At 39.8% G+C, this 12381-nt stretch overlaps 1 protein-coding gene and 1 pseudogene across 1 annotated transcript in view; one reads left to right on the top strand and one right to left on the bottom strand.

Annotated features, from left to right (window-relative positions):
* Positions 1-12381, top strand: part of Ablim1 (actin binding LIM protein 1) — a 277478-nt gene that overhangs the window by 47653 nt on the left and 217444 nt on the right. The gene's annotated exons all lie outside the window — the stretch shown is intronic.
* Positions 8456-9763, bottom strand: LOC124985012 (tubulin alpha-1C chain-like; annotated as a pseudogene).

The raw sequence follows: 12381 nt of genomic DNA, 5'->3' as shown, positions 1-12381 counted from the left end.
GCATGCTCCTTGATAACTTCTTTATTTGACATTACCTTTGTAATAACATTAATCACTAATTGAAATTTATTTTTTATCGCTGGTAACTGGGATATATAAAACAAGCAATTTACACACATGTGTGCTCACTACTACAGTTTTAGGTCTACAAATATAGGAATTTTGATAATGTCCACTTAACTTAGCCATTAAAATGTATGATGTATTTGTAATTTATCTGTTTCCTTATCAAGCATATTTATGACAGGAGAGAACTTCCACCCTGACAAGGTACGGATGGAAACTGAATCCTCTGCTTCTGATTTTGTATGTCTGATGGCTAGATTTTCCCACAGAGCATCTTTCTGCTTTGTTCACTTGAAACCTTCTTTTTCTTCTGGTGCTCTCGTACTCCAGTGCGGGATGCTATGGCACAACTTCTGATCATGCATGACTTCTGGTCTTGCATATCTGTGTCATGGCTCTAAGTGAGTCAGCATAGGAAAGACTAGGAATGCTCCTGGAAATCAGTTCCACAACATGCATTAATAGCTAATGTTGGGCTGGGGTTATAGCTCAGTTGGTAGAGTGCTTGCCTTGCAAGCACAAGGCCCTGGGTTCAAATCCCCAGCATTGCAAAAAAAAAAAGAAAAAGAAAAAAAAATAGCTAATGTTAACTGCGCATGGAAGGGTCCACAAACCCTCCAAATACGTTCCATGAAACCCCAAGCTAAATAGATCCTTAATGCAACTTCCCCTTAACCAAATTCTTAAAAAGTACCAAAACTCAACAAATACAAAGACCAGTGATAATTCAAAACTGACCTACAACAGGGGAGGTCAAATGGAAAGATCTGAAAGTCTTAAAAGATTATAATTTAAATATCTTATTTGGTACAAATTTTACTGATATATGATCATGCAAGTAAGTAATGGGACTTCTTCTAGGACTTTGAAAAGGATATCTGCAAGTTAGAATCTCTGGAGATTAGCCTGGTTCAGTGGTGCATGCCTGTAAGCCCAGCTACTGGGGGGCAGGGGGGTGAGGCAGGAGAATAGCAAGTTCAAGACCAGCCTGGGCAACTTAGTCTAAAATAAAAGAGAAAGGGGTTGGGAAATGTAACTCAGTGGTGGAGTGGAGTGCTTGCCTAGCACGTGTGAAGCCTGGGTTCAATCCCTAGGACTGTCAAAAACCAAAACAACAACAAAAATCCCTCACCATTGCTGAGGCTGGCTTTGAACTTGTGATCCTGAGCCTTTGGATTTACAGGCGTGTGCCACTGCACCTGGCTGAAATGATAGTATTTTTGATATATAGGGTAAATAAAATAGTTGGCAAAATTAATTTCATCTGTTTCCTTTTACTTATTTAATGTGTTTACTAGAAAACTTTAAATTACATTATGTAGACACATCGTATTTCTGTTGATAATGCTAGTCTATAATATGCTGCTTTATGGGCCTGACAGTCTATTAGTGATACTTTAAAGGCTTCCTGGAAATTTAGGGAGTGGTTTTCATTTTCAACAGTACTGAGCAAGGTTTAAAAACTTTTTTTTCTTTTTTAGTTAGACAAAACTGAAGCATAATGAATCAAAGTAGCAGCTCATTCTCTTTGTCATGAATGAGAGTCAGGATAACGAAACCCCTTGGGGAATATAACAAATCAAGCAACAGAACAAGTTGTCAGCTTTTAGGAAAATATTGCCCCCAAAGGTTATCTTTGGTAACCCTGCTTCCTCTTGCCACAACTCAGCGATTGCGTTGAAGGTCTTCACCGTGAGGCTTTGTGACATGGGTGTCCAAGAGAGGGACCATTCTTTTCCCCCTTTGGACCATAAGCCATACCTGGCTTCCTTTTCCAGGGGAAAAATATTCAGTGCTGGGGTTTGTAATTGCTTATTATTCATGTTCCCAGCATATGAAGTGTTGAGGTCACCTGTATAAATTAAAATGATATTTTAAAATAACTTTTTTTGAAGAGACTACGGCTACATTTTCTTAACCTTTTCTGCTTTATCTGCACTAAATTTTAGAGCTTGCTCTAGTTTTTGTGCCTGTCTTGGTGCTCAGCCCTTCTCACAGGAACTAAGTGAAGTTTTTGTGAAATGAGTAACTTCTTATATTTTCTTCTTACCTCTGTGTTTGCTTTTTCTTAATCCACCACCAACCCCTTTTCCCTTCATCCTTATTCACTCAGTCCAACCTCTACACTGGCTTTCAGAACATTCCTTCCATTTTCTGCTGTTCAAAGTCTGTCTTGGCCTCCTGATTTGCATCCTGCCCGCCGGGAACCCATCCCTCATGCACCACGTCATGATCCCCAGAGTGGCCCGTATTCGACTTTGGAGTATAAAATGAGGTCCCGCCAGTATTGTGGGATTTGTATCTTAACCTTGTGTCTCTGTCAACAAACTACACTTTAGTAACTGCTTTGAAACATGGCTCACGCTAGTTGGTTCTAGGCAAGTCCAAATTCTTGCTACCATTGTGTTTTGGCATTGAAAAGTTCCTACGCTCTTCCCTTAAAGGTTTAGCATAAATTTAAAAAATCCCTATACCTAATATGGCTCAAGGACATTTCTACCTGGAGGTCACGGCCTGGGCCAGGCACTTCTCTGGCTCCCCTTCGAGCTGATTCTGCAGGTACTTAGTCTAAGAACTAAACCAGACATTAGGGAAAAAAGGAGTCCCCTTCTTTGACTTCACCGTGTCATCTAAGGTACTGTCCTGAGTTTGGAAAGTTTTGGCACCACTACTCCATCCTTTGAAAATGTCTGAAGGCTGGTATCCATGAAAGGAATTGTAAAACAGCTTTTCCAGTTCAGCTTATGAACTATTCATGAGTTTGTCTTTGAGAATCAGAATACACTGAACTTGGACTTTGACTATTAGAGTCAATGATCCACTAAATCTTCATCCTCGGGAACAATCTGTGGATTCTCTTTGTAGCCACCCCCTGTAGCAAAGTGGACTTTCACACTGCTGGGCATGCCAGAAAGAAGACTAGGGACCCCACAGCTGCTCAGGAAGGAGAAGCCTCATCTGCTGTGCCCATTTAATCTTTCCTCCCCCCAGAATGACCCAAGACAGGCTTTGGCTGTGGGTCACTTGGTATATGAAATTATATGAAATGTAAGTAAGCTCTAACCAGTTTAAGGGAAGCTTAAAACCAGGCACTAGGAAATCTCTGCCAACATGTGATGCTTGTACTAAATTCTGGCTTAGTGGCTGGCCAAAGCAGATTTATTGATAATCTCCACTTATGAAAATATTCTACTGAGAAGCACTATACAGTTACTTTTTTATAGTTTATGTGGTAACAGTTTAAGCTCTTATTATTTCCAAATACCTTACAGATGCAATATGTGTGTTTGTGTGTGTGTGTGTGTGTGTGTGTGTGTGTAGAGGGAGGGAGGGAGAGAGAGAGAGAGAGAGAGAGAGAGAGAGAGAGAGAGAGAGAGAGAGAGAGAGAGAGAATCATTCCAGTCACTGAATAATTAGAAAAACCAAATCACAGAAATGTCAAATAAATTATGCTGGCAGGTGGCAACCTGAATTTAGGTGTAGAATCCCCATATTATTCCAAAGCTGCTCCTTGCTGATTTAACTACACTGATCAGAAACGATTCTTGTTTCATGATGGTATGAGTCTGATAACGTTTCTCTGGAATCCCATGACATATTAATGTACAAGTTGACACTCTTTCTACAAAGAGAATCCACAGATCTCTTAGCAAGTACATCAAGTTCACTTCTAGGGAGAAGCCATTGAAGTTTTCATGTGAGAAACTGATTCCCCAGTAGAGGGTGGTGGTGGACCATGCCCCCAGGCCTCGTTGGAGACCCTTCTGGGCTCTGTTCAAATGAATAAACTGATGAGTGGTTTTAATTGATTATCCTGTTCTCATAGTACTAATGAAAACTAAGACCAGATTCGACAGCGTTTATAGAGTGCGTAATGTGTGAAACCCAGGCCAGGTGTGTTGGAGACAACAAGGACCCTGGAACTCTGATCTGCTTAGGGGTGCATGATGTCCCCATGATCTTTAGAAGTATGGGCTGGGGAGGTAGACAGCTTGCACCAGGGGGCTTGATACTGCCACTGTAGGTGAAAGGATATCAGGATTATTTCACTTTCTCAGTCTCTGTTTTCTCATCTATTAAATGGGTATGATGATACCTGCCAGTTCTTTCAGCACTACTAAAAACTGTGGACCTGTGGGAAGGTACACCCTCAGACCAGCTCTCCAAGGCAGATGTGCTGCATCAAGCTTAGGTTAACTGCTGAATCAGCAGAGGGCAGACTGGGATTAGAGGGATGCAAGGAGGAAATGGCCTTTGAGTCAAGAGTCAAAGGTGAGCAAAATCCTTTTTGATCCTGGGTGGAAAGGATGTCTGTGAGAGAGGATGCAGGGCATTCAAGCTGAGGGAACACAGATAACTTAATTCAATTTTATTTTATTTCTAAGGTTGCAAAACTCATTCTACAAAACTATTCCACGCACCCTATTACATTTTACCCAGCATAAATTACATATAGGATTTTCATACAGGACTTACAAACATCTGAGTTAGTTCAGCTGGTACTGCCGAAGTTCATGTATTTAAAAACAATATGGTATCTGATAAAATTTCTACTTTTAAATCAACCATATAAAATAATTATTAATTTTTTTCTTCTTAAGAACAAGTGGTTTGGGAACGTCTGAATGTCTCGCAAGTGAAATCGTGTTACAATTTGGAGGAGCTGGTCATAACTACATAAGTGCTTCTAGCCATCTTGCATGCATGCCATTTTAAGAGCGTTTTCTTGTTACCATGTATTAGTTAACATAGCATTACAATAGACTATTGGTTAAAGACAACAAAACATATTGATATTAAAATACAAGTGAATCATTTTCATCACTAAAAATGTTTTAATTCTGCAAATTCTTATTCTCAAGTTGATCCTCACCAGATTTATAAATTTTGCTCATCTTAAAATTCTTCAGAGGTTCATGAGAATATCTGGTATTTCAAAAGCCAATATTGTTAAAGGTAACATATTCATGGGTAGCTACAATTTTTCTTTTTGATTATTTGAAATAAAGTCTTTGCCTTGCCAATATGATATTTAGAAGAAAAGCTTACAGTCAAAAAGAAAGTGAAAATAATAAGCATTAGTTAGGTGAATTTTTTCAGCTCAAAATATTGGAATTCTTAATGTCTGATTGTGTTGCTGTATTACAGTTAAAATTCGTGTACATTTTTACATTGCATGTGTTTGAAGATTTCTATAATAAAAGATAAACAAAACATTCTAATGAACCTCCCCTGCCCATCGAAGTTTCAATAATTATCAGCACTCAGCCATTCTTGTTTTGTAGAAAAATAAATTATTTTAAGGTACAATTGACACACACTGAAAGGTATAAGTCTTGGCTATGGAATTTTTACACTTGGATGCACCCATGTCGTCATCCCTGTCACAATATTGAATGTTTCCTTAACCCCCCAAATGCCCCTGTATCCCTTGACAATGAGTCCCCTCATCCCTGAACCTCCACGGTCCTAATTACATTTGCCTGTTCTCCAACTTCGTATAAATGGACCGGTATGTGTGCTGTGTTGTGTAAGGCTGCTTTTGCTCAGTGTAAGGTGTGTGCAGTGTATCTACACTGTTGTGTACTAGTTTGTTCCTTTTTATTGCTGAGTACTATTCCATTATTAGGTCTATCACAAGTTCATTATCCTTTCTGTCAATGGGCTTTTGAGTTGTTTATATTTTTTTAAAATATGAATAAAACAGCTATGAGCCATTTTGGAAAATCTTTTTGTAGATTTATGTTTCCATTTCTCTTGGATAACTATCTAGATGCAGAATTGCTAGGTCAAAGTGGAGGTATAAATTTAGTCTTATAAGAAAATATGAAAACTTTTTTTGAAACTCTTGTACTATTTTATATTCTCACTAGAAATGAGTTAGGGTTTCAGTTACTTCACATCCTCACCAACATTTGATAATTTTATTTGGTATAATGACATCTTATTATGATTTTAATTTGCATTTACCTGATAACTAATTATTTGAGGATTTTTTTCATATGCTTGATAGTCATTTACATATTAAGCTTCCTTTGTGAAGTATTCAAGTATTTTTCCCCATTTAAAAATTGTTTTTAAAATTAAGTCATAGGAGTTTTTTTTAATGTGTTCTAAATACAAGTTTATGTTTGCCTTATGTTTTGTGAGTGCTTTTTGCCCAACTTGAAGTTAGTCCACTTGTTTTCTTAACAGTGTTGTTTGATATTTAATTTTGATAAACTTTAATTTTTCACTTTTTATCATTTGTGATTTTTCTATCCTAGGAAAGCATTTCCTAACCCCAGGATAACCAAGGTATTCTATTTTTCTTCCTAAAAGCTTTATAGGTTTAGAGCTTACCTTTACATCTGTAGTCTATCTCAAAATAATTTTTGTGAATGGTGTGAGGTAGGAATTGAGGTTGATTTTTTTCCCCCCTTATGAATATCCAGTTGTTCCATCACTAGTTTTTGAAAAGATTCCCTTCCTTATTGAATCTCACTGGGGCATTTGTAAAAAAATCAATTGATAAATTATAAGTACAGATCTATTTCTGGAATTTCTATTTTGTTTCATTAATTAGTTTTCATTGTGCCAGTCCTACACTGTCTTGATTATTATGGTTTTATAGAAAATCTTTATGTCATATCATGTAATACCTTCATCTTTGTTCTTCTTTCTAAGAAATTGTTTTGGCAGGGCCAGGGATGCAGCTCAGTGGCAGAGCACATGTATAGTTTGTGTGAGGCCCAGGGTTTGATTCCCAGTACCAAAAAAAGAGTCTATTTTAAAATCAGTTTGCCAGCTTCTATTTAATAACACGTTCTTAGGATATTACTGGGGCATATTAAATCCATAAATTAATTTCAGGGAAATTAAGAATTTAATATTGAATTTTACAATCCATGGATATGGTATATATATCAGCTTATTTAGGTTTCTTCAGTTTATCTCAGCAATTATTTGTAGTGTTCTACAAAAGCGATCCCTAATGCTCGAATTCATCCTTAATACATAATGAATTAACTTATTACTTATGCATCTAGAACTTTATTAGCTCCATAGAATTCTTTGGTAGAATCAAGAATAGAATCACTAACCTCTTTGCTTAATTCTGTTATGGAACAGAGCAACATCTTGGAGTGCTATGGTGCAATGTCTTGTCCCATATATTGTCATTGACTCAGTCGAGATACCAACCAGTTCTGTCCCCTCAAGGACCCTGGTGTTGACCTTTTATAGCAGACATAAATGTTTTTAAAATTTTATTTTTCACGTCTGATCAGTATTACTGTGATTCTAAACAATATGTGTGTGCTTGTATTTCTTTTAACAATGTCTCTTAAATAGTACTAATTGCTTAAGTTGTATTAGTTAAATCAACTATCGATGTAGAATTACTCCTGTTTCTCTGACTTTCGATGATGTCTCCTGACTCCCTACTGTGGACAAGGGGGAAGTTGCCTCCCTTCCACCCGCCATCCTCCTCTTTTCCTACCCCCTCCCTCTTCTGACCACTGTCAGCTGCACCTTACTTTTTCATTGTCTAGGTTAATCTGTTTTAATCTCCTAAACTTCATGCTTTCTTGTGTGTTACAGGTTGATTTTGAGCTTAAAGGCCAATTGCTATGACTTGGATATGTTCTGAGTATGTCCCCCAAAGGTTTATGTGCTGGAAGCTTGGTCCCCAGTGTAGTGATATTGAGGTAGTGAAACCTTTAAAAGGTAAGACCTAGGGGAAGGTGGTTAGGTCACTGGGGGTACTTACTCTTGGAAGGTACTAGTCAGACCCCTATTAGTTCCCATGAGAGTGGGTTATAAAATAGCATTCCTGGCCCTCGAACCTCTCTGGCCTCCTCTCTTACCATAGCAACTTTTTCATATATGCTCCTGCCACTGTGGCACCATCTGTCATGAAGCTGTCACCAGAGGCTGAACAGATAGTTCCATCTAATCTTGAACTTTAGCCCTCCAAAACTGTACATTAAATAGACTTCTTCCCTTTATAAAGTTCCCAGTCTTGGGTATTTTGTTATAGTCACAGAAAACAGACTAAAACACCACTAGAAAACACTTAAACATTAAGATTATGCAAATATTCTTACTGCAGAAGTTGGTAGGGTGATTGGATATGTAGAGAAGGGATTATTCTGCTCACTAAATCTGTCTTGCTCTCAAAGTATGTACAAACATTATCAAAGCATGACCAAAGGACCCTTTTCTTTTCTTTTCTTTTTTCCCCTCAAAATTATATTACTTTCTAGTTTGCTTTATATTTAGGTCACAATTTTCATATAGAGATTTTTTTTTTGACATTTAAAATGGAAATGCTTTTATTGATAGTTCAGGGCTAAAACAGAAATAAGACAAATCCAAGAAAACACAGTGTGAAATTGCAGCAGCAAGGTTAATACTCTTCACCCTCATCCTTTCCCTCAGCACTATCTGCTCAACCTCCTCGTAATCTTTCTCCAGGGCAGCCATGTCCTCATGGCCTCAGAAAACTCTCCTTCCTCCATCCCCTCACCCACGCACGTGAACAAAGGCACGCTTGGCACACATCAGGTCAAACTTGTGATCCAGGCGAGCCCAGGTCCCAGCAATGGCTGGGGTGTTACCCGACATGCACACAGCTCGCTGAACCTCCCCGGTCTCCCCGGCACTGCAGTGGGAGGCTGGTAATTAATGCCAACCCCGAAGCCAGTGGGGCACCAAGCCACAAACTGGATAGTACGCTTGGTCTTGATGGTGGCAATGGCAGCATTGAAACCTTTGGGGACCACATCGCCACGGTACAAGAGGCAGCAAGCCATGTATTTACCATGGCGGGGGTCACATTTTGTCATCTGGTTGGCTGGCTCAAAGCAAGCATTGGCGATCTCGGCTACAGAAAACTGCTCATGGTAGGCTTTCCCCGCAGAGATGACAGGGGCATATGTGGTCAGCGGGAAGTGGATGCGGGGATTGGCACCAGGTTGGTCAGAATTCTGTCAGGTCAACATTCAGGGCTCCGTCAAATCTGAGGGAAGCAGTGACAGAAGACACAGCCTGGTAATAAGGCGGTAAGGTTAGTGTAGGTTGGACGCTCAGTGTCAAGGTTTCTGCGACAGATGTCACTGATGGCCTCAGTGTCTACCATGAAGGCACAATCAGAGTGCTCCCGGTAGTGTGGGTGGTGAGGATGGAGCTGAGGGCTCAATGCAGCTGTGGAACCGGGGGCTGGGTAAACGGAGGACTGCAGCTTGGCTTCCTGCCGTCATCATCAGAGAGCCGCTCCATCAGCAGGGAGGTGACCCAGAACCAGCCCCCACCAAGGCTGTGGAGAACCAAGGAGCCCTGAAGACTGTGCACTGGCCAGCCAGCTTGCGAGTTCCGTCCAGGACAAGGTCGATGATCTCCTTGCCAATGGCGTAGTGGCCTGGGGCATAGTTACTGGCAGCATCTTCCTTGCCTGTGATGCGCTGCTCAGGGTGGAAGAGCTGACGGTGGGTCCCAGTGCGAACTTCATCAATGACCGTGGCTTCCAGGTCTATAAACACTGCCCCGGGCACGTGCTCGCCAGCACCTGTCTCACAGACAGAGCCATCTCCTCCCCCAGTGCTCTCGTCACTCGGCATCTGTCCATCAGGCTGGATGCCACGTTCCAGGCAGTAGAGTTCCCAGCAGGCGTTTCCAATCTGAAACCAGCCTGGCCAACGTGGATGGAGATACCCTAATGCACGACGGGTTGTTGTAGGATCGCGTGGTGCGGGATGTGGCGAGGAGAGGACGACCAGGAGCTCCCGCTAACAGACTACTGAGGAGTTCGGGGGAGTAGTAATCTAGAGATTTTTAATTTACATAAACTTTTTTTTTTTTTTTGTACTGAACACTGAATCCAGGGACATTTTACCACTGAGCTAGGTCCCCAGCCCTTTTTATATTTTTGACTGTGAGATAGGGTCTTGCTAAGTTGCTGAGGCTGGCCTTGAACTTATGATCCTCCTGCCTCAGCCTCCGGATTTGTGAGGATTATAGGCGTGTGCTACTGTACCTGGTGGCCATAAAACTTCTAATTCTGTTTCTTCCAAGTTAAATGAACATATTAATAGCATCACTAAGAACCTATAGCCTCTTAAGTGTGAGTTGCTGAATGAAATCCACCTTCTTGAAGATGTTTCCTTAACATCCTTTGACCATGTTCAACTTTGGACCTGCTGACTTTTAGATCTGCTGCCTAGCCGCCGTTTCAGGACTCTCCCCACTCGCCTCCATTCCCATTTATCACTAAACTAATGCCACATTTTCTTGGAATCTATAGCTTTCTGTTTGGGGATGAATTTTCTTTGGGTTTGAATCAACATTTGTTTTCAGTAAGGGTATGTGAGAGGTCAATGGAATCCTTGCGTGTTTGAAAATGTTATTTTGACCACTAGGATGAGGGTAGAGATATACAAATTCAAAGCTGCAGTTTTTTTCTTTTAATGCCAGTTTTGAGATAAAATTCATAAACCATTACTATTCATCCATGAAAGTTACAATTTTCAAATTGAAACTGTTCTGAAATGTGTGAAGAAAAAGTTACATCATAATTTCAGTTACTATGCTTGAATTAATAACATACACACTATCAGCTTATGTAAAATACCACTTCAACTGGTCACTACTAAAATGTTAATGGTAGTTACCTAAATCCCTACAAAACGTTCAAAGGAATTTAACAACCTGCCTGAGAGGCTATCCACTCAAACTTAACCTTAACTAAGTACTAACATAAACTATCAAGAGTTAAAAGTCACAAGTTATTTTTAAAGCATTAAGATTTTTAAATACTCCAGATGGGCTATAAATTTTTAAATTTGCAAAGACATGATTTCCACAATGGCACATCTATGGTTATTAACTGGAGGTGATTTTATACTTCAGAAGACCTCTGACAATTAGAAATATTTTTGGTTGTCAAAACTAGGGCTGGGGGTTACTACTGTGATCTAGTATGTAGAGGCCAGGGATACTGTGATATACATAGTATGCATAGGAAAGATCTCCTCACAACAGAATTATCTGTCTCCAAATGGCAATGGTATCAAGGTTGAGAAATCTTATTTCTAAATCGTCTAAAACATGATATAATATAAAATGCCACGGGAACAGAAATTTGATAAGTTATATTTCTAACACATTGGTTGTTGTAATATTTATTCAATAATAACAAGTGAGCAAGAAGGTAGCATGGGTATAGCATTATGTGGGAGTTGAGAGAATTGGCTTTGGTATCAAAGAGACTGAAAATGGAACCCCAACCAATTCTGACAAGTCCAAGCCGAAGTTGTGAACTGTAAAAATAATATATCAGTAATACCTATCTCTTAGACTTGATGTAAGAAATATTAAAAGAAACAATGTTTCTAAAGAGGTTAACAAAGAGGCTAGGGCTCAGTAAAATCATAATCCATAATAAATATAAAAAAGAAAGTTTTTTCCAATATTGAACCCAGTATTAAACAGAAACTGAATTTCTTACAAAATCAGCAATTTACCTTCACTGGCCCCATCTTCTGGACACAAAATAGTTCTGTTATGAAATCTATCTATTCTAGAGTCATGTTCATTATCTCTCTGTGATTTAGAAAGTGTTTTGTCTTCATCTGACAGATCACTTCCACTGGAACTCCATGTTATATCTGTAGGCTCACTGGTATTCTTAGACGTAGTAGTTTTTTTCTTTGGTCTTGGAGCTAATTCAAGGTCCTTTTCTGTAAGAGTCACCTTTCCAGTCGTTAATGACTGAGTCCCAGGAGTGTCCTGAAATCCTTCTCCACACTTAAGCCATGCTTCAGAGAGGGAGGCAGCTGTTCCCACTGTCCTGAGACCTGTAGTGCACTATAGTGGCTTCTGCACTGTAGTGGCTTCTCTTCTGGAAAGGATGGATACTCTATGCCCCCATTCCTTTTTCTCTTGTCACTGTGAATGCAACCACCACGAGGCATCTCCACGCACGCTGCCTCCCTCCCAGTTTTTTTTTTTTTTTCCGGAAAACTTGAGAGGCTTTGCTTTGCTCTTTGGACATCAGAGTGCCTGCCGAGTCTCATGGTGGCCCAGGTCCTTTCCTTCCTGGGTCTGACTTGGTCTCTGGTAACTTCCAGGATCCTGTCTGCATCCTCAGAGTTCTGAATTGCCATGGACTATGACAGCTTTTCTCTTCAACCTGTTCAGCTCTCGGTTTTCTGTTTCCTTCTGAGGACTTGTGCTTTCCTTCAGGCTCAGAGAACTTTCTTTTACTATTTTCTCCCCTTACTTTCTCTCTCTTTTTGGAACTTCTACTGCATGGAAGCTGGGATGCCTCCATTTCAC

Source organism: Sciurus carolinensis, chromosome 5 (assembly GCF_902686445.1).
Source record: "Sciurus carolinensis chromosome 5, mSciCar1.2, whole genome shotgun sequence".
NCBI lineage: Eukaryota > Metazoa > Chordata > Mammalia > Rodentia > Sciuridae > Sciurus > Sciurus carolinensis.
This window is presented reverse-complemented; position numbering and strand designations above follow the sequence as displayed.